This window comes from Octopus bimaculoides, chromosome 10, assembly GCF_046866305.1.
Source record: "Octopus bimaculoides isolate indiv1 chromosome 10, ASM4686630v1, whole genome shotgun sequence".
Taxonomy (NCBI): Eukaryota; Metazoa; Mollusca; class Cephalopoda; order Octopoda; family Octopodidae; genus Octopus; species Octopus bimaculoides.
The window spans coordinates 60,841,535-60,864,905 of NC_142937.1; the positions used below are offsets into that span (position 1 = coordinate 60,841,535).

The window sequence follows — 23,371 nt, forward strand, 5'->3', positions numbered from 1 at the left end:
TCTTGACTGACACTCCAACAATTATTACCACTACCATGGTAATAAAGAGGAAAGGCTAAGTTAATCTCCTTGGCATGATTTGAAATCAGAACATACAACATTGAAGCAAATACCACAATGCATTTTACTCAATACTGTAATGTTACGAATTCATTGTTCAAACATTAGCAAGCTTAGTTTGGACCCATCTACACCCTGGGGATTAATAAAATAAATTTTAACAATATTTTGTTGTTCGTGAAATTAATAAATTCTGTTTCCTGTTGTAGTGAGAATATTCAGCAATTAACTGATATTGCAATTCGCTGGAATGTTGCCCACATGAGTGGTGAATCTGGCTAATTGCAACTTCATGTGGATGCTCACGTGATCAACAAAATCTGGTCAGTCACAACTTCAAGTGGAACGACCTCCAGCAATCATACCAACTTTTGGCGCATTCCCTTCTGAGCTTTCCACTCAGTATAAATTGACACACATGCGACCACAAACTAGAGAGCTTTGGATGTAGATGAGATGGCAAGGCATTGGATGCCGAATAGACACAGGCAGCAGCTGAACAATAACAGCCAAACTCCCTCAACAATAAATAAAGTTTGTTTGTTAAAACCTCAACAGATTTCATCAATTTCTTCTGCGTGCAACTGATGACATCTGATGCTAGAAAAAACAGCCAGATCCCAACATCAACAGAGACATACAGCTTCTAACAGTTAGTCGATCAGCTCAAGCACCAGTGGTAACCACATCTACCAGCTACACTACAAACACTGGGCTTGTGTGTATAGTTGAGAAGCTTGCTTCTGGGTTCAGTCCCACGGTGTAACATCTTGGTCAAGTGTATTCTGCTATAGCTCCCGGCTGATCAAAGCCTTGTGAGTGGATTTCGTAGGCCGAAACTGAAAGAAGGCTGTTGTATGTGTGTGTGTGTGTGAGAGAGAGAGAGAGAGAGAGAGAGAGAGATAGATAGACTGAGAGAGAGAGAGAGAGAGAGAGAGAGAGAGAGAGAGAGAGAGAGAGAGAGAGAGAGAGAGAGAGAGCATGCATGCATATGTGTGTGTGTTCCTGGTCTTGATATCATGTTATGGTTGTAAACGTTACTGTCAGAAAAACCAATGTCGTTCATTTCCAATCTTGCACGAATACATGTCCATGAGGAAATATTATTTCGCTGGGGAAACAAGTCAGGTTGGTGACAGGAAGGACATCCAGCCGTCGAAAATCCATCTCACTCATGCAAGTGTAGCAAAAAGGACGTAAAACGATGACGAGGAGGATATCTAAAATAGTGACTCCCAACCTCTTCACTTCCAGGGATCGATCCCCTTCTATATAAATAAATTTTTCCCGCGGACCTCAGGCTTTTGGGGCTTTTGATAAGCCTGTCTATTCAACAATTTTTTGTGATCAACAGCTCACGGAACCCCAAACAATATCTTCGTAAACAACCAGGTGGATGCGGACCGTATAATTGGATCTGCTGGCCCGAAGAAAGAAAGTAACAATAAACCGCTAAGAGATCTACATGTCCGCCCGACATGCTGGGAAACGCAGTCACATCTCATGTGCATCATTAAAAAGATATTATAGTACTCGATACACTAAACCTGCACCCCCACCCCACAAAACCCCCCACATGGTTCCAGGTCCAGTTCCACTGCATGGCACCTTAGGTAAGAGTCATCTACTATAGCCTCGAGCTGACCAAAGCCTTGTGAGTGGATTTGGTTGATGGTAATTGAGAGGCCGATCGTATAGACACACACACACGTGTGTGTGTGTTTGTGTCAGTTTATCATCCACCGCCTGCGTGACCATCGGTGTTGGTGTGTTTACGTCCAATAGCTTATCGGTTCGGCAAAGGACACCGACAGAATAAGTACCAGGTTTTAAAAAAGGTACTGGGGTCGATTCATTCGAGGAAAAAAAAATTCTTCTAAGTGGTGCTCCAGCATGGCCACAGTCTAATGACTGAAACAAGTAAAAGATAAGAAATGAAAGATAACCACAAATGGGAAGTATTCGTTTCAAAACTTTTCCTGAGTCGAGGCTGACGAGGCTAGGAAACAACAGTAAAAAATAATACTTGTTTTTGAGAACTCATTTACTTCTAACTAAGGTAGAAACAGTGTTAACTGCTGTATTTAATAGCGTAAAAGATGCACGAGCATATTAGATAGATCCTAATTTCAGCAGTGCATATTCGGGGAAAATTGAGCATCAGGGACAAAATTCGCTTATAGGAGGCCGAACTTTGCAATTATAGGTGCGGTTCTCAACCGGGGTCCATATAATAATTTTGGGGATCCATACAAATAGTTCAACTCACACAAGTGAATGTGCGATAAACAAAAGAGGAATTTTGATGGAATTATCTATAAAACCAGTTTTTAAACACCGAACAGATATGGGGGCCCACCAGAACAAAATAGTAATCAAAAGGGCCTATAGAGGGAAAACGGCTGAGAATCACTTGGTATATAGAATAAGGAGTGATTTGTTTTTGACACACTTTTTTGTGGAGAAAGTAGTTTTCTATGCCATTAAATACGGTGACAGCTTGGCGATAAATAACATATCTTATTTGGGTAAATAAAGAGAAATCGGAGAATATTAATATATATGTTACACTTGTACAAACTTTTCATAAAGGAGAAAAATGTATGATGCAAGGGAAATAACTCTTGCTAATTGTTTTCAAGACTTCATAAAATTTCTAATCCGGTCGGTTTCCAAAAAAAGTGTTAATTGATTCTTAATCTAAGGCGTGAAATTGTTTTGTGCATGTCAATTAATCTGTAATGTAAACATAGACATAAACACAAGCATATATGCACCAGTATGCTATATTTCGTGTAATTTAATGCTGTTGTTTAGTCTCAGTTTCAACTCACGTCGAGCAAACCAATAAATCAAACTTATTCTATCCGCAACCATTCCCGCATTTCTCAGCTATTTCATGCATTCTGAAGTACATCATTCATTGAGTCCTCATTTTTCTTTCTTCCTCTTTTGAAATTGTGAAAGGTGATTTGGGGGAAATTTGGTTGCTATTTCTAGTAGGTCGATCGATAAAAGAAAATCTCTCAGCAAGTAATTTATATATATAGTTCAAATTTCGTCCTAGAGTTAAAAAGAAAAAAAAAGCTTTTTATTATTTAGTTTCGTATTTTTGTGTCTTGAGTTCAGCCTCCACCTCATAGTTTTGATTTTTGCCATTCGTATTTCCAGGAAGCAATGAAATTAAATACTATAACTTCACCTAACATTTTAGCCTTGTACCAATGTTGGAAATCGTTGGTATCTGTCTATAATTTTATTATATAAAAGTTTTAAGTGATAATGAAATATTCATGGGTTAGATTTTCCTTGAAATTAATTGATTGAATCTGAAACTTAAACTGTTTTCTGAAATATTGGTTTACTTCACACTGAGATATTATAGCTCCAGTACCACAGATATGTGATTAGATTGTCGTAGGAAAGAATCGCCAGACTTGGTCTTCAAGCCAAACCAGCCAAGACAGCTGGCAGGTGACCTAGGGGTAGATCAAGAATGAAAGTGTCAGGTAATATTCATCACCCCAGTTGGTCACACTTGGGAATCCAGCCAGAAAGTCAAACGACGGTTGCTTCTTACAGTACCCTATGGAGGAGCAAGTGCTTGAGGACTCTACTGCAACAACCCTCTCAGGAATAGTGGGTAGAGAAGATGAATGGATGGATGGGTGAATAGATGGATTGGTTTATTATTGATACTCTGACATAATGCCGATATTTCTGATGGAGTAAAGGTGGTGAACTGGCAGAATTGTTAGCATGCCAGGCAAAATGCTTAGTGACATTTGCTCTGAGTTCGAATTCTGCTAAGGTCAATTTTGCCTTACATCCTTTCAGGGTCTAATAAAACAAGTACCAGTTGAAAACTGGGGTCAATGTAATAGACTTAACTCCTTCCCCCAAAATTTCTGGCCTTGTACCAAAACTTGAAACTAATGTTTGTGATGGAGTAGCAAAAGAAAATTGTTTTCAAGTTGTTTTCAGAAATAGGAAGATGATCCTTTAGTGTGATCATTCATTGTCAGTTCAGCAAAACTACTGTGAGTTATATGATAAACAATCCTCTTAATAAACATGATTTGGAATTTTTCTGTGCATTAAAAAGAATTAAAAAATATAAATGTAGAAAATACATTTTATTGAAAACTGTCCTTGTGATGAAGTAGTTTAATGGGATATCAGATCAAATGTTACCAGTTGTGTCCCAGATTATTAGCCTGTCATGTCACGGATGTAGTGGAGTCAGAAAAACGTTTTAAATGTTGCTTTAGTCCCAAATTAGAGCCTTCATGCTTGTTTACTATTTCTAAGGTGGTAGTTCATCTTGCCCTCTGATATGCAATGTATCAAATCAATCTTCTTTGTATCTAGCAAGACCTCAGAAATCATTGATGAGCAGAAAAGTGGCCCTTTCATACAGCAACTCAGTTATAACTTTGAAGGAGCAGATATTCTGTGGATTGCGTTGTTCTCTACCTCTTCTCTTCTTGGAGGAAAACAGACTGAAATTACAAGAGGCTTCCTTTTTAAAAAGCAGCAGGGACTACAATAAGCAATTAAAAAAAAAAGATACGAAGGAATGAAAGATGTAAAGTAGTTGAACATTCTAACAACGACAAAATAGAAAACCTTCTTTCATAAAAATTGAAACATTGACAGTCAATTTAGGTGTTGTGAGTAAAGTGATTCAATTTGTAATCTCATTAGAACATTAATTATAAGTGGCACTCTGTTGGTTCCGATGACAAGGGTTCCAGTTGATCTGACCAATGGAACAGCATGCTTGTGAAATTAACATGCAAGTGGTTGAGCACTCCACAGATATCTGTGTCCTTAACATAGTTCTCAGGGAGATTCAGCATGACACAGAATGTGACAAGGCTGGCCCTTTGAATTACAGGTACTACTAATTTTTGCCAGCTGAGTGGACTGGAGCAATGTAAAATAAAGTGTCTTTCAAGGACACAACATGTCGCCTGGAATTGAACTCACAACCTTATGTTCATGAGCTGAATATCCTAACCACTAAACCATGTGCCTCCACTACATAAATTATAACCCTTCTTTTGAAGGAATATGAAACACAGGAAGATTGACCTCATCTCCAATGATTAGAGTGATGAGAAGCAGAACAGTTATAAAAACATGTTGACTTGATAAAAAGATTTTTAAAAAACTCTTCATAGCTAAAGCATCAGGGAATCATATTACAGGATTTTCTTTGGTAATGGAGCACCACTATTGTGAAAGAATGAGAAAGGAATAATAATTTAAGTGGTTCACATCACGTCAGAGTAGAATTTTGATTAACCCCTGACTCATTATTTTGTTATTCTAGCAATATGTAATTCTATTATCACACTCTGTCTAGAGTCTGGGTGATAACAATTAAGTTTGACTCAGATAAGTACTGTATCTTCCAACATACAAGCTGAATTTTTCGGACCAAAATTTACAGCAAAAAAGAGAAAAGGTAGATTGACTTATATACCAAGATGACTTTGAAGAACCAAACATTTAATGTGAAATGCAGCAGTATTTGGAAAGATAGCGATGAAGTATGATTGTTTACTCTACATATTTATACAATATACCATATTGACTTGTATGCTGGAAAAATACATTAATATGAAACATCTTTCTGCATGCGAGTAGTAAGATGGCATCTGCCGATATACATTCGACTGACATTCCATTGTCAACGATTTATGTATTGTATTATATCAAAGGTATGAAGTTTATTCTTATAGCTTCTATTCTCTTAATAAATCAGGAAAATATGTCTGAACAGCATAAGGAATTGTAATCTATTTTGAGAAGACACAAATGAGATACAACAGTCAGTTACTAAGAACCAGAAAATATTGATAGTATATTCTATCAAAATCTTCCTTTTGATCTGAATTAAAATATTTGGCAGGAATATTCCTCTTCACTGAAGAAATCTTGCCATCATGTCTTATGTGGGACAAAGGCAATCACCAACTTTATTCCATAGCTCGACTTGTTTATATCTAGGGTTATCATCTTGTTTTCAAGACCCAGGAATATAGCCCTCATTTTCTTTTCTTTAAGTGTCATCTGATATTTCTCTCGTTTCACATTGTTTATCAATAGCAAAATTCATATAGTGACCCCATGAAATGAGTTCCAATGGATCTCCTACTTTAGTCTTATCGATAATTATTACTTTCATAAACTCTTTGGTTGAGAAGTTTGCTTCCCAACCTGGTTCCAGATTTATTGCATGGCATGCTGGGCAAGCGTCTACTTCAGCCATAGCCCCAGGTGAGTCAAAACCTTGTGAGTAGATTTGGTAGATGGAAACTGAAAGAAGCCTATCATGTATGTATGCATGTCATTATTCAGTTTATTTTAAGATTTCTTGCCAATAGAGAAAGAACCAGTTTCTAACCTAGATCCTAGGTTTCTTCATTGGAATTTCAACATCAACAGGGTATTTTTGTTTGTTTTTTATGTATGTATGTATGTATGTATGTATGTATCTATGTATGTATCTGTCATTATTCAGTTTTATTTCAAGATTTCTGGCCAATAGAGAAAGAGCTGGTTTCTAATCTGGATCTAAAACTCCTTCATTGGAATTTCAGCAACATCGACAGAACACGTGTGCATGTATCTGTTTATGTGTGCAGCATTTGGAGTCAGTGCATGTGCAGATTTGTATGTTTTGTTTTATGTATGTACTCTCATGCATATATAAGCATGTCTTGACATGCTTATATATACTTAAATGATAACATTCTTGAAAATTTTAGAGTTTTACAGTTCCAGTGATGGCTTGGATCTGTAGTCTTTGAATCAGCTTTCTCCTTTCTGGTTTTGAGAAGCCTAATTTCTCAAGAGTGGTATTCAGGCAGTGTGTTACATACCCCAGTGCCCCAATAATTACAGGTATAAACCTGAACTTTTAATCTGGATAGAGTGGCTGTAAATTCCTTAATAGTTCAATGTAGGTATTTTCTTTTTTGCTGATCTTTAGCTTTATGCTGAGGCTATAGTAGAAGACACTTGCCCAAGATGCCACACAGTGGGACTGAACCCGGAACCATGTGGTTGATAAGCAAGCTACTTACCACACAGCCACTCCTGCGCCTATGTATGTATGTATGTTTGTATGTATGTATGTATGTACGTATGTATGCATGTATGTATGTGTACACACATACATATATATGCATATGTGTGTTGTGTGTGTCTGTATGTGTGTGTTTGTGTGCATCCTTGTCTAGACATCACACGATGGTTATAAATGAGCATCATCATTTGCTAATAAACAAGGTTGTTAATTTTCAAATTTCCATGAAAAAATATGTCCAGAAATGGGAAAAATATTATCACATGTGGAAACATGTAGGGGTTGGCAACAGAAAGGGCATCTCTGACCAGAGAAAATCTGCCTCAATAAACTGTGGCTGATGCATGCAAGCATGGAAAAGTGAACTTTAAATGATGATGGTAATGATGATGATGATGACGGTAGTGATGGTGGTGGTGGTGGCAGCAGTGGCGGCAGTGACGGCAGCGGCAGCAGCGACGGTAGTGGTGGCAGTGGCAGCGGTGGTGATGATGATGATGGCGACAATAATGACGAGGAGGAGGAAGAGGATGGTGATGATTATTATGATGATGATGATGATGGTGGTGGTGGTGGTGGTGGTGGTAATAGAAAGTGCTTTGTTGGCAGCGAGTTATTATAGAGTGTAGGATAAAACATGTTGCCATACTTATTCCTGTTCTTTGTGTTCTGTGTTCAAACCCTAATGAAGCCCATCCCTACCGAAGTCACATTCTGCATGGTTATGGTTATGGGTGGGAAGGCCTGCGAAGGTGTCTACACCTGCTTCCATGACTACATGGACACCAACAACAATTGCTTAGCAAGTCGTACTAGATTCCATGTGGCTGCTGTATTTCTGCTGCCATAACAAATGACCTGAAACCATTTATCAGATTCTTCCTGCTACGATGCTAATCCCAGACACATTTGACTTTTCATTCTCAGTTATGTCTTAACCCTTGGACTGCATAATTAAATTTCACAATCATTCATAATGATCATTCATCATTGTCGTCATCATCATCATCATCATCATCATCATAATCACCACCACCACCATAATCATCATCATCACCATCTTCCTCCTCATCATCATCACCATCTTCCTCCTCATCATCATCACCATCTTCCTCCTCATCCTCATCATCATTGTCTTCGTTGTTGTAACCATCATCTACATCATCATCATCACTATCAACTCCACTACCACCGCCACATCATCATCATCATCATCACCACCACCACCACCACCACCACCACCACCATCACCACCACCATCATCACCATCCTCCTCCTCCTCCTCCGCCTCATCATCATCATCATCATCATCATCACCACCACCACCACCACCACCACCACCACCACCACCACCACCACCATCATCACCACCACCACCACCATCATCACCACCATCATCACCCTCCTCCTCCTCCTCCTCCTCCTCCTCCTCATCATCATCGTCATTGCCGTCGTTGTTATCATTTAACATCTCTTTATCCATGCTAGCATGGGTCAAATGGTTCCGCATGAACAGACAAGCCAGATGCATACATCACATTTGAATGCCTGTTTTGACATGGTTTCTGAAAATGGATGCCCTTCCCTAATGCCAAGCACTTCACAGAGTGCTTTTTATATGACAGTAGCACCCTATCAACTGAGTGGGGTATAGCATTGGAAGACAAGAAGCTAAGGTGGAGGGTCAGGAACAGCTTGCTGAAGAGGCGATATAATAATGGTATGCAATGAACTTACTGTATACATTGCTCAGGTGCACTACAACTCATCAGAAAAGGTAACCCAAACTGCATAGAATATGCACAGGAAGTGAACAATAAATGAGTCATTTGAAAAAAAAAAAAGGGTGGAAGGACATCAGATGTATTCTTTTACTCTTTTACTTGTTTCAGTCATTTGGCTGCAGCCATGCTGGAGCACCGCCTTTAGTCAAGCAAATCGACCGCAGGACTTATTCTTTGGAAGCCTAGTACTTATTCTATCGGTCTCTTTTGCCGAACCGCTAAGTTATGGGGACGTAAACACACCAGCATCAGTTGTCAAGCGATGTTGGTGGGGACAAACACAGACACACAAACACACACATACACATACATATACATATGTACGATGGGCTTCTTTCAGTTTCCGTCTACCAAATCCACTCACAAGGCTTTTGTCAGCCCAAGGCTATAGTAGAAGGCACTTGCCCAAGATGCCATGCAGTGGGACTGAACCCAGAACCATGTGGTTGGTAAGCAAGCTACTTACGACACAGCCACTCCTGTGTCAACAGTTGATGTTGACGAATTTCAGGAAGCCTGGAAATTTTGAAGGGTGTAGTGTCTGGCAGCTAACATCTAATGTGGGTAGTTTATTCCATGCTTCAGAAATTCTGAGTGAGAAAAATTTTTTTGTGAAAGTCATGGGTGCTGTGTTGTTTTTTTTTTTATTTTGTAAGCATGTTCACAAGTATTAGACATATGGAATTCAAAAAGGTGTCCAAGGTTGTTGTTGGAAGGGTGGTGGATAATATTGTGGATGTCTACCAAGTCAGTTGCTGGCTGTTGGAGGTTTAATGTGTCCATGCTCAGGGAAGCAAGATGTTTGGAGTATGGTAGATGCTTGATGGCAAGTATTTGTCTGGTTGCATGTTTTGACTATCCACCAAATAATAGAATTGATATTTTCTGTTTCTGCAATAAATACTTTTAAAATACTGTATTTCTTGTTGGTATGGTTTTCATATCCACCACAAAAAGTATTTGGTTTTTTTTCTTTCTAAAGAGATATTTGGAGATACGTGAGAAAATAAGGAAAATCAGAAAAATTGTTTTCTGTAAAAAGTATCACTGGGCATGTCTCTGGTTCTTTCAGTACAAGGAGAAGTTTGTTTTCAAAGCCACAGGGTAAAACTGCTTTCAAAAACTGCTTTTAAGCAGATATATCTGCTTTCTGTGATCAAAGGGTTAAGCAAACCTAACAAGAGAGTAGATGTCTGGAAGATGCACAATGTGACAGTACACCTTTGATGCACAAGTCTGATGATGTTCCACTCTAATGTCTAAAACTACAAACATTATACAAATTTACACTTGAAATTTTTGCATAAACTGGCATTGCAAGTAGAGCTGGTACAGAAGCAATTGTAATGAATCGTTAAAGATGTGTTAAAGAATTTTCTTTGTCTTATTATTCAGATTATAATTCACTCTTCACCAAACCCACTTTATGGTGTGGCCATCGTGAAACAAGGATTTTCTACACTTGAAGAATTCAGCATTGATCAGGAACACAACAATGTTGATAGTCCAGTATTTGGGTTGAGTGCTTCTCTGGAAATACCCTACCTTTACAACCTACCAGGACCATACATACATACATACATACATACATACATACATATATATATATATATATATATATATATATATATATATATATATATATATATATATATATATAATATATATATAATATATATATATACATATATATATATATATATATACGTATATATATATATATATATATATATATGCATATATATATATACATATATATATATATATATATATATATATATATATATATATATATATATATATATATATATATATATATATATCATCATCATCATCATCATCGTTTAACGTCCGCTTTCCATGCTAGCATGGGTTGGACGATTTGACTGAGGACTGGTGAAACCGGATGGCAACACCAGGCTCCAGTCTGATTTGGCAGAGTTTCTACAGCTGGATGCCCTTCCTAACGCCAACCACTCAGAGAGTGTAGTGGGTGCTTTTACGTGTCACCCGCACGAAAACGGCCACGCTCGAAATGGTGTCTTTTATGTGCCACCCGCACAAGCCAGTCCAGGGGCACTGGCAACGATCTCGCTCGAAAATCCTACAGGAGCCAGTCAGGCGGTACTGGCAACGGCCACGCTCAAAATGGTGCATCTCATGTGCCACCCGCACAAGAACCAGTCCAGGGGCACTGGCAACGATCTTACTTGGCTTGCCGGGTCTTCTCACGCACAGCACATTTCCAAAGGTCTCGGTCCGTAGTCATCGCCTCGGTGAGGCCCAATGTACGAAGGTCTTGCCTCACCACCTCAGCCCATATATATACATATATATATATATATATATATATACATATATATATATACATATATATATATACATATATATATACATATACATATACATATATATATATATATATATATATATATATATATATATATATATATGTATATATATATAAATTAAAAGGGTAAAGGATTATCAATTTATTAATTAATAAATCAATTAACAATTAATAATTTTTACCAAGCCCATCGGTATGAAAGCACCATTATTGGTGGAGAACTTATTTAAAAGCTCATATATATTTATAAACATAATTAAGGGATCAGCAAATATTTGCTTCACCATATACCGAAGTTCAGAAATAGCAGCTAAAAAAGCTGAGAATCCCACAGATAGCACCCTTAATTATGTTTATATATATATATACACACACATACACACACACACACACACACACACACACACACACACTCACACACACACACACACACACACACACACACACACACAGAGTGTCCAAAAAGTTTCTCTGCAGTGAGTCTTTTGGGGAACGGATTATTTTGTAGGGACTTTGGCCTCCAAGATCACCTGATTTAACACTGCCAGACTTTTTTTCTGGGTAGTAAGTAAAGGAACAGTGTACAGGAATCACTCAAAAAACATTAATGAGCTAAAAGATGCAATCATAACATTCACACGGTCCATACCACATCAGACTCTCCAGGATGTATTTCAAAACATATGAAGAAGTGTCAAGTTATGTATTGAAAATGAAGGATGACTCTTTCAACACCTCTTATAAAGTTTTTTGAAATCTTGTAAAGTCTAATGTATTCGTTTGTAGTCTTATACCATCTCATAAATATCTATTTTGCAGTAAATACTTACTGCAGAGAGACTTTTTGAACACCTTGTGTGCATGTATGTATATATATATATATATATATATATATATATATATATATATATGACGGGCTTCTTTCAGTTTCTGTCTACCAAATCCACTCACAAGGCTTTGGTTGGCCCTAGGCTATAGTAGAAGACCCTCGCCCAAGGTGCTATGCAGTGGGACTGAACCTGAAACCATGTGGTTGGGATGCAGCCTTCTTACCACACACCCACTCCAAATAATGAATTCAGTCCCAAAGAATACAGTAATATTTCTTATTTCATGGCAGCCTTAAAGTAATGAATATCTGGAAGATGTACAATGTGACAGCACACCTTTGATGCAAATCTGAAGAGTGAATTATAATCTGAATGACGATAAGACAAAGAAAATTCTTTAACCCATCTTTAATGATTCATTGCAATTGTTTCTGTACCAACCCACTTGCAACGCCAGTTTATGCAAACATTTGATGTATAAATTTGCGTAATGTTCTTGGTTTTAGACAGTAGAATGGCACTTCATCAGACTTGCATCAAAGGTGTACTGTCACATTGTGCATCTTCTAGACATATTTATATATGTGTGTGTGTGTATGTATATATATATATATATATATATATATATTAATAGTTATCGCCAAGCCAACATCGCAGTCCCAAAATTAGGACGAAAGCTGCCATGAATTAGCTCCAAGAAGCCATCGCCTCTAGCTAGCTATGTGACACACGAAACCTGTGTCCTTTATAACCTTCGAACAGGGGAGGTCAGCAGTTTCCCCTTGCTGGTTTGGCATCTGCAGACTAGTTTCAGGGTGTTGCCCCTTGTCAATGCAGAGCAGCCAAGCTCCAGCCAGGTGGTGCTGCCGACTATCTGTTCGAAGGTTATTTATCTAATTTCAGTGGAATCTATCCACTGGTTTTCAGAAATAGAGTTATTAATATTTCTAAGTCTCTCTAAAGGAGACTACAGCAAAACCAGTGGATAGATTCCACTGAAATTAGATAAATAACCTTCGAACAGATAGTCGGCAGCGCCGCCTGGCTGAAGCTTGGCTGCTCTGCATTGACAAGGGGCAACACCCTGAAACTAGTCTGCAGATGCCAAACCAGCAAGGGGAAACTGCTGACCTCCCCTGTTCGAAGGTTATAAAAGACACAGGTTTCGTGTGTCACATAGCTAGCTAGAGGCGATGGCTTCTTGGAGCTAATTCACGGCAGCTTTCGTCCTAATTTTGGGACTGCCATGTTGGCTTGGCGATAACTATTAATTTCCAGTACCGCTGCCGTAGTCTCCTTTAGAGAGACTTAGAAATATTAATAACTCTATATATATATATATATATATATATATATATATATATATATATCATTCAACTATGGAAGTAGTTGAATAATATTCTTAAGGCTGTAGATTACTCACGTGCAGCATCTTTCAGACTTTATCGCTAATTCCGTTCTTAACCAAATTGAAAACTGTTAACATTTTTGAAGAAGACTGGTCTCTAGCTACGTTTTGGCATAAAAATTGAGATTTGGTCCAGTAGAAAAAGTCTACATGAAAATTCGTAGCAACATTATAGAAGAGTAAGTAATGACTGCAATCAAGTTTAGATCTAAATAACTTTTTTATTTTAAAAGCAAAATATAGTTATCTTCGCTCAAATGATAGAAGAAAGCATGAGGAATTTCATAGTTTTTGTTCCATGCTACAAAAATTTGTATAAAAAAAGTTGTGAGGTAAAATACCACGAAAAACATATAAGTAAGGCAAAAAAATTGGATTTAAGTATAATTAACTTTTAAATTTTAAAAAGAAACTATGATTTAATTAAGCTTAAATGATAGAGCTCAATTTGAGGAATTTCATGGTATCAATCTCATGCAATGAAATTCTAAAATGAAAAAAGTTATGAGTGTTTATTTCTCAAATTTGAGGGTGACAATATAGTTCTATACTTTTTATCAATATAGTTCTATAAGGGGTCTTTTAATATATGTCATTGGTGTCATTGAGGTAAGGAAAAAATTATCAATGTCACTATGAGGAATTTCATAGTTTTGGTCCCATTAAATTAAATATTTTAAAATTATTTTTATATATCAATTAAAAAGTAAAATTTACACACTCATAAATCTTTCAGGTTTCAGAATTTCATTGACAATTAATCTACTTTCATATTGGATTTCTTAATACTACAATTTTAAAATAAAGTAAAAAAGTTTGTTCAATAATACAATTTTTCGGCTTTCCAATGAAGGGTTTGGCAGGATGTGGGTTGGTGGGATTACTTCATATTAATCTTTGTTTTAAACAAATTATTCAATAAAATATATCCACTTGTGACTGTGTCTCTATGAGCAGTACTGAATCATGTAGTAGGGTTGTCCAGAAAAGGCACAATTTTAAGTGATTTTATTTTACATTACTTTTTAATTTTAAATTTAAATTTATAGGCAATGAAGTTATTTATATGCTTTAATAAGTTATATGTCATTGACCATTGTTAATTAAATTAAATTTATTAATTGACACAAGTATTTATTTTTCATTTCAATTAGCAACGATTATTATTATTTTCATCAACTCAAGATCTATGCAACTTAAAAGTGAGCTGGTCACTGAAATGTTTTGGCTCTTGCAATTTGTCATCATTTGGCGAGCCATGTTGCAAATTCAAGATGATGATTACATTGTAGTTATTGTTCCTTGTCATGAAATCAATAATTCTTTGCTTATAAAAATGCATATAATTTATTAATAATTGTAAGAAAATAAATTTCCATAAAAAAATAATTTTATTCTAGCTATATTTTCTTTAAAATTCCAAATTCATTTGATAGAAGATAGACATTTCTGGTTGTGCCTCTATGGGCAGTACTAAAGTCATGTAGTAGGGCTGTTCAGAAAAGGCATTGGTTGAAAGTGCTTATATTCTACAACTTATTTTTTAACAATATTTTTTCAATTTATAAAGTTATTTTTAATATGCTATTGCACTTTATGTAAGTTTAACTTTTATTATTAATTTTCTCTTTCAGCCTTACTTGCTTTTTGCTTTTTTTGCTAATTTCTTTTTAGTTGCTTTCCTTTTTCTTTTTAGTTAATTATCTAATCAGGCTGGTTCATTAATGTATTATATGCTTCAGGTGTACACATCTAGTTTTATTGGGGAAAGAATATAGTCATCTTTGGCTGTGTCTGTATGGGAAGACCTGAAGGCATCTAGTAAGGCTGTCCAGAAAAGGCATTGTTATAAAGTGATTGTATTCTAAACTTACTATTTAATATTGAAATTAATTTGGTCAAAACTAAAAATGTGAAGATTTGGTAATAACCTAGGCAATAACTCAAGCAAATTTTACTGTAAATTTGTTGTTATAGGTAGATTTTACTGTAATACATAACTAATTTTTGTACTATTCTATTTATTGTGCTAACTAATTATGTACTACTATTATTTTTTATAACCTATTTTCAAATTTCTAATTATTAATTAATAATTAAAAAAATAAATTTTTTTAATGTGCAAAAAATATTTTAATTGTGTTATTTTTTATTTTTAATAGAAGTAACAAGTAATAACAAATAGAAGTAATAACTTGTAATAAAATGTTTAGTTTTAATAAAAGCTAATATTTTCCAAGTTTAAATATTTTATTTGAAATTTTTATCCTTAGCTGCAATAGTTGAAGTAAAGATTTTCTTGTTCTGTACTTTACCAGATGTAATAACTTATCCTGAACTTTTCCAGGTTTATAACCTTAAGAATATTATTTCTCTTGCTCACATTTTTCCATGTTTTGTATAATTATATAAATTAAAAAGGGTGGCTTATTAGCAATTAGAAACTAAAGGCAAAATTAATTGAGGTTACAAAAGTGATAGAGGGTACTGACTAACACCCCTTTTGCTAATGATAAGAGTTAAACCAACTCAAAGCCACAAATGCACTGATGAGGATTAAGATGGTCTACATCAAAATCCAAAATCATGATCCAGTAATGTATGCTGGAGACTTACCAACCTTTGTCAGACATTTAAGACAGTGCATTTGTGGCTTTGAGTTTGTTTAACTCCTATCTTTAGCAAAATCAGTGCTAGCAAGTACCCCTCTGTCACTTTTATGACTTCTATAAAAATATATATATATATAAGTCACAAAAGTGACAGAGAGTATGACTAATGCTGCCTTTGCTAAAGATAAGATATATGTATATGTATGTATGTATGTATGTATGTATGCATATATGTACTTATGTATGTAGGTATGTATGTATGTATATATGTGTGTGTGTGTATATATATATATATATATATAAGGTTTAGATTTAGATTCAAGATTGATTTATATATATATATATATAGTTCACATGCTAGTGACTCTGCCAGTTCAACAAATAATGAATTCAATCTCAAAGAATACAGTAATATTTTTCATTTCACAGTAGCCTCAAAGTAATTAATGTTTTATTTACACACACACACACACACACACACACACACACACACACACACACACGCATGCATGCACACAAAGTGAGATTTCTTCACTTTGTAAATGAGAGTTTCCCTTGTGTGATATTTTAAGCAGGAAATGCTTTCACCTTCCTAAACGAACAGAACAAGCAAATATTAATCCTTTTACTGCAAAAATCAAAAATATCCACTCAAAATTTCATTTCCCTTAACTGCTGAAAGCAATTTTATTTACCGGTCTGTCTTTTGTTCAAGAATGTCATATTTGAAACTATTTGCTTTTGTTGAGATATGACAAGTTTGTTAAGGCAACATGACTTGCAGAAAATACCAATTTTATTTTATGGTAGACATTTAACATCGTTACTGGAATAGCCACGAAATTTAATCCCATGATTAAAGAGTTAACAATGTCTCATGTACTGTTGCATCATCATTTACATGACTAAATAATTCTAAGAAAGGTAAGAGTGACTAAAATTGTTTCCTTGCCCTTTAAAAGAAACAAGAAAATTGGCTAACATCACACATACCTTAAAGCCACAATCATTCCCATTCAGCTTAACTAAGCATTTCACAAAATGCTGCGTTATAGATAGCTCATACCAATTTTTATGTCATATCAAATGTGTAATAATTCCTTTATTTCAAAAGGTGACATTTAAAAAATTAAAAAGCAAGCTGTCTCTATAGCCCTGTATAATTGTGAAGGTGCATGGCTTAGTAGTTACAGTATTTGGCTCATGATCATATGTTTGTGCATGTGATAACCAGCAGTGCATTGTGTCCTTGAGCAAGACACTTTATTTCGTGTTGCTCCAGTCCATTCAGCTGGCAAAAATGAGTTTTACATCATCATCATCATGTCTGTTTTCCATGCTGACATGGTTAGACAGTTTGACTTGTGTTTGTAAGCTGGAGAGCTGTACCAGGCTCCTGTCATCTGTTCTGGCTTGGTTTCTATGGCTGGATATCCTTCCTAATGCCAACCATTTTACAGAGTGTACTGGGTGTCTGTTACATGTCATCAGCATAGATGCCCTTTTACGTGTCACTGGCATGAGTACCTTTTACATATCACTGACACAAGTGCCTTTTACATGTCACCAGCACAGATGCCTCTTACATGCTACCAGCACAGGTATTTTTTATGCTTCACTGGTACAAGTAGCTTTTATGTCACTGGCACAGGTGTTTTTCATATATCACCAGCACTGCCCATGACTATGATTTAACTTAGCTTGACATATCTTCTCAAGCACAGTAAATCACCAGTGTGTTTGTCTTTGTGTCTGTGTTTGGCTCCCACCACTGCTTGACAAGTGATGTTGGTGTATTTACATCCTCATAACTTAGCAGTTCAGCAAAAGAGACTGATAAAATGAGTATCAGGCTTAAAACAAACTAAGTGCTAGAATCGATTCATTCCACTAAAAGTTCTTCAAGATGGTGCCCCAGCATGGGCCACATAACTGAAACAAGTAAAAGATGAAAGATAGAACATATGTGCAACTCTTATGGAACCCACTAGTTTCTCATGCAGCCATTCTTCCCTCTTCAAGGCACCATTATTGTTCAAAGGAAAGGGCAAGTTCTTGATATTAGTTTGGTATTTGTGTCATTGCAAGCTAACTCAAAAACAGAAAATTTCCAGACTGCTGAATCAACCTCCTGTGCTACTAAAATATCTCTCCCTCTCCATTGAACCACTTCCTGTTCCTTTTGCCCCTATTTCAATACATCTTTCACTTACCCTATGTCTCTAGATCTATCACTTCTTTCGCACTTTTGCTAATTACCTGCTTGTATGTCATCTATTCTCTTATCTATCCTCCATCTACTTATCATTATTATTATTATTCTGCTTCTTTCCCCATTTTCTGCATTGCCAGTCATCACCTACTCTCTCCTACCTTCCTCCAACTCTTATTTATCATGCACCACCTTTCAGTCTTTATTCAACAATCCTTATATTCATCCCACTCCACTCTTATCTATCTCTATCCATATACACACTTGCAAACTCTACCCACCCAGCCTACCCATTCTGCCGTCTTTATTCCTGTTCACTTTCTTATATCTTGAAGGCCAACCCTGAAACCTCATCACCACCATCTTTATCCCTCTTTCCACCCCCACCTCAATTATTCCCACTCAAGTAGCCATATATCTCCCCTCTACAGCAAAAAACTTGTTCGAGCCCCTTCTTTCATGCTAAACCCTTTAGCATTCACATTATTCTAATTGTTTTGAATTAATCATGCATTATCTCTTAGCTTTGCAGTTTTGATGAGGTAACTGTTAATTTTTAGAACGATATTGTAGGGTTGGTGTGATAAAACATGGAGAAGTTTGGGCCAGATATGACCAGTTTAAAAATGCTAAATGGTTAAGCCTCTCATCACTTAGCATAAAGCTGCTCACTCAGTCAAAAGAAAATCTTACTCTTTTGAGCTTCATGGCAGTCTCACTGGTCCTAATACCATTAAAAACAGCACCCAGTGCACTCTGTAAAGTGGTTGGCATTAAAAAGGGTATCAAGCTGTAGAAACAACACTTACTTGTTGAAGGCTCCAGTTCCTGTATTTGATCTCCCATTGCTTCATTTCTTCTTTTTCCCTTTTTCTCTGCTTTTCTTTTCTTTTTCGGAGGGGATTCACTATTTTCTCTCCTCTCAACCTCCATGAACTCTGTTTCTTTCTCTGTTATTACATTTACTTCTTTCTGGCACTCCACCTCCTGTTCATGTCTCTAAGGATACTTCGCCTTTATGTGCCTCCTTACTCCACATTCGAAACATATTGGCGGTCTACTCTCCACCATGATTCTCAATCTGGTTTCGTCGGGTAGGATTATCTCTTCCACAATTTTGTGGAGGTCAGGTAAGCTGATATGTACCATCACTTCCAGGCGATACCCCCACCAGTTGACCTCTGCTGTCTTTGACATTTTCAGTATTTCACTTTTCTCCTCTGTATTGTAGAGGATGGCTGCCACAAGCCAGTCCCCCTTAATTTTGGGTGGCACTCTGCCTATCCTTACTCTGGCTTCACGCCTGCCACAGTAAGTAGGTAAGAGTGCCCACTGTGCCAATTTCAAGGTTACAGTGGAGTACTTCTTTGCTTCGTTCTCATTAACAAAGTGCACCTCCACCGTGCCAAACTTTTGTCCTCTGTTATAGAATGTCGTTACTTGCTTTACTTCCTTTAAACATTCCTCTATCTCTTCAACGCCTGCTATTTCTACTTTTCTTGTCACTATATTCAACATTTGATAAGTAATTATTTTTCTTTCCGACTTCTCTGCTACTTCTTTGGCGGGTGTCAGTCTTAGGCATCCTCTTTCCTTCTTCAACAGGTAATCAAATTTCTTGTAGTCTATGTCTTTCACTTCCAGTTCCTGTATCTGCAGCCGCTCCGCTGTCAGGCTTTTGTCTGTTACCACAGCATAACTGCCTGTCTGGACCTGTGAATTCATATTTCCATTATTCACCATTTCACCCATAAATGGGGAAACCAAACAAAATCTTCAACAACTTCACAATGCTACACAACACTAAACAATTCAACAATTCAACAGTACATCAACTCAACAATTCAACAGTACATCAACTCAACAATTCAGAAATTCAAATAAAAAGTTGCAACTCACATCAACGGAACAATCACCAGCTAATGATGAAAACTCACCCCACTCGTTAAATACTATATGCTTTTTCCAGGGACGAACTGTCACTGATCTCGAAAAAGGAGAAATAAGCTATATTAAGTCTCCGAGTAAGATGTAAACAGTAGCATACAGAATCGTAGCATATAATTGCCAATCAAGTGTGGCGTCCTATACAGGACAGTGCTACCAGTGTTTATAGCCCAAGGAAGACATCTCTTCTAGCAGGCTAGTGACACACATTCGACGCTGGAAAAAGTATAGTATTTTGTGAGTGGGGTGAGTTTTCATCACTAGCTGGTGATTAACACACACTGAGGATGGGTAACCACCCAGAAACTCGAGTCTGTGTATATCACATAAGGCTAGGGATGGGAGCAATGACCTCCCCTCGCAAATACTAATCGGACACTGAATGTGTGTCATTAGCCAGCTGGATGAGATGTCTTCCTGGAGCTATAAACATCAGTAGCACTGTCCCATATAGGATGCCACACTTGGTTTGCAATTATATGTTACAATTCCATATTGCTACTGTTTACATCTCGCTCAGAGATCTAATATAGCCTATATATATATAGATATATGTCTATTTGTTCGTGTTTGTATTTGGCCCCGCCATCACTGATTGGCAACTGGTGCTGATGTGTTTACTTCCTTGTAACTTAACAGTTCAGCAAATGTAACTGACAGAATAAGTACTGGGGTCAATTTGTTCAGCTAAGATCCTTCAGGGTGGTGCTCCAGCATGGCCGCAGTTAAATGACTGAAGCAAATAAAAGAATAAAAGAATATGTGTGTGTGTGTGTGTGTGTGTGTATACATGTGTGTGGGTGTGTGGGTGTGGGTGTGGGTGTGTGTGTATTTATTGGTCAAATGGTATTTATATATTAATGCAGAAATGGATACATGATGATTAGTATAAAGGAAAATAAGGAGATTCCAAGCTAAATTATAAAAGGTCTATCCTCAGAAAATAGTGCAACATGTGTGCATATGGCAATTATGTAGGCTAAGAAAACTGTCAAGCTTCCTAGTCTTGCAGCAAGACGGTGCCAAATGTTTCAAGTTAAGAATAGCATGAGTTACATTACATATTTTATTTATTAGGTTGTATGTAGGTGTTACCCCCAAGGACAAGCAATTCAGCACTATATTTTTATCATTCCAAAAAGCAAGCATGAGTCACAACAGGAGTAGGAGAGCTAGATGTATGGCAGGGTTACTGGAAGAATGGTAAATAAGCTGATTAGAAAACTATGAGAATCTCTACAAGATAGAATGAATACGTAACACACACACACACACACACACACACACACACACACACACACACACACATACACACACGCACACACACACACACACACACATACACACATATATATTAATATATATATGTATGTATGTATGTAAGTATGTATGCATGTATGTATATATTTATATATATATATATATATATATATATATATATATATGTCTGTAAGTATGTATATGAGTGTGTGTGTGTTTATATATATATATGTGTATATATTTATTTATGCATTCAGCATTGGAAGGAGAACAAAGGACTATAGAAGTTGTAGTCTTACTGAGACAGAAATATCTCATTTGATGACACAAGGCACTTTTATATGCAGCAGTATGAAGGATGATAAAAAGAGCCAGGTTTTAAAGATGTTAGGAATTATGTCATGATTAATAAATATATATATTCAATGAGAAATTCATAGATTAGTTTGGCCTACACCAAAGTATATAAGATACAAATTTAATATTGTGAAAGCATTATGTTCAATTGGTGTCCCATATATTGAGTAGCATCTCAAGAAGATTATATAGCTCTGTAACTGCATTTTCTATACACTAAGTAAATTGAGATAGCAACCAAGGAATCTTTACTAAACACAAATTGATGAATCATTTCAAGTAGGTAGGTTCTATTACTTTTACACAATCTATGTAAGAGAATTGATAATGAGCTTATTTGATGTTATTGTTAAAAGACTTCCATCTAAATTTGGTGCAAAAGGAATTCTTTCCTCACTCAACATCCTGGTTTTATTATCTGATAGTGTGATATTAGTAATGTTTAAGAGATACTACGGAAATGCTATGCAGTCTGATTTAACTATTTCACCATTGAATAACTGATTTATTCAACTATAATATTTTCCCTGGTATTTGATGCTCGCAGCAAACTTCTGCTATTGCAGTGAATGACCTGGTCTTCAAACTTACTTCTCTTAAAAAAAAAAATTAAAATAATAATGAACTTATTGTATACACTGCTCAGGTACACTACAACACATCTGGAAAGGTAGTCAAAAGTGCATGAACAGAAAATACAATAATGCACAGAAAGTAAACAAGGAAGGAGTCATTTAAAAAAAATGACGAGTGGGAAGGTATCAGGTGTACTGTTTGTGAATTTCAGGAAACATGAAAGTTTTTTTGAAGGATGTAATGTTCCAACAGCTAATAAGTAATGTGGGTCATTTATTCTGTGCTTCAGCAATTCTGAGTGTAAAAAAGTTTCCAAAGTCATAGGTATTGTGTTGTTTCTTTGATTTTGTAAACATGTCCACAAGTGTTAGACATATAGAATTCAAAAAGGTGTACAAGGCTGTTGTTGAAAAGATGGTGGATAATCTTGTGGCTGTCTTCCAAGTCAGTTGCTAGACATCAGAGGTTTAATGTGTTCATGCCCAGAAAAGCAAGACATTTGGAGTATGGTAGATGCCCGACAGTAGGTCTTCGTCTGGTTGCATGTTTCTGAACAGTTTCCATGAGACTGATATACTGAGCAAGATAGGGATTCCATACACAGCTTTAAATAGACCCGATTTAGACCCTAACATTTGAACAAAAGAGAAGGCTTCTAAGTCTAAGGCTCCGAAATGGTACACTGCATCCGAGGTGCATTGCCAATTTTAAAAAATATGTTTAAAGGTTTTAGGACAGTGGGTCTCAATCATTTTAATATCCAAGCCCAAAACTAAAACCTAGATTTTTTTTAGGGAGCTGCACCCCGAAAAGGTAAAACACAAGTCAATTAAAGAAAAATTTATTATATTCATAGAAGGAAGACCATCAAGGGTC

At 36.3% G+C, this 23,371-nt stretch overlaps 1 long non-coding RNA gene across 1 annotated transcript in view; it reads right to left on the reverse strand.

Moving 5' to 3' along the window:
- Positions 1-4,179: 4,179 nt before the first annotated feature.
- Positions 4,180-23,371, reverse strand: part of LOC128248866 (uncharacterized) — a 29,531-nt gene continuing 10,339 nt past the window's right edge. The window contains exon 2 of the long non-coding RNA XR_016243299.1: positions 4,180-4,562. This is a non-coding gene — a long non-coding RNA (uncharacterized LOC128248866). The remainder of the gene's footprint in view (positions 4,563-23,371) is intronic.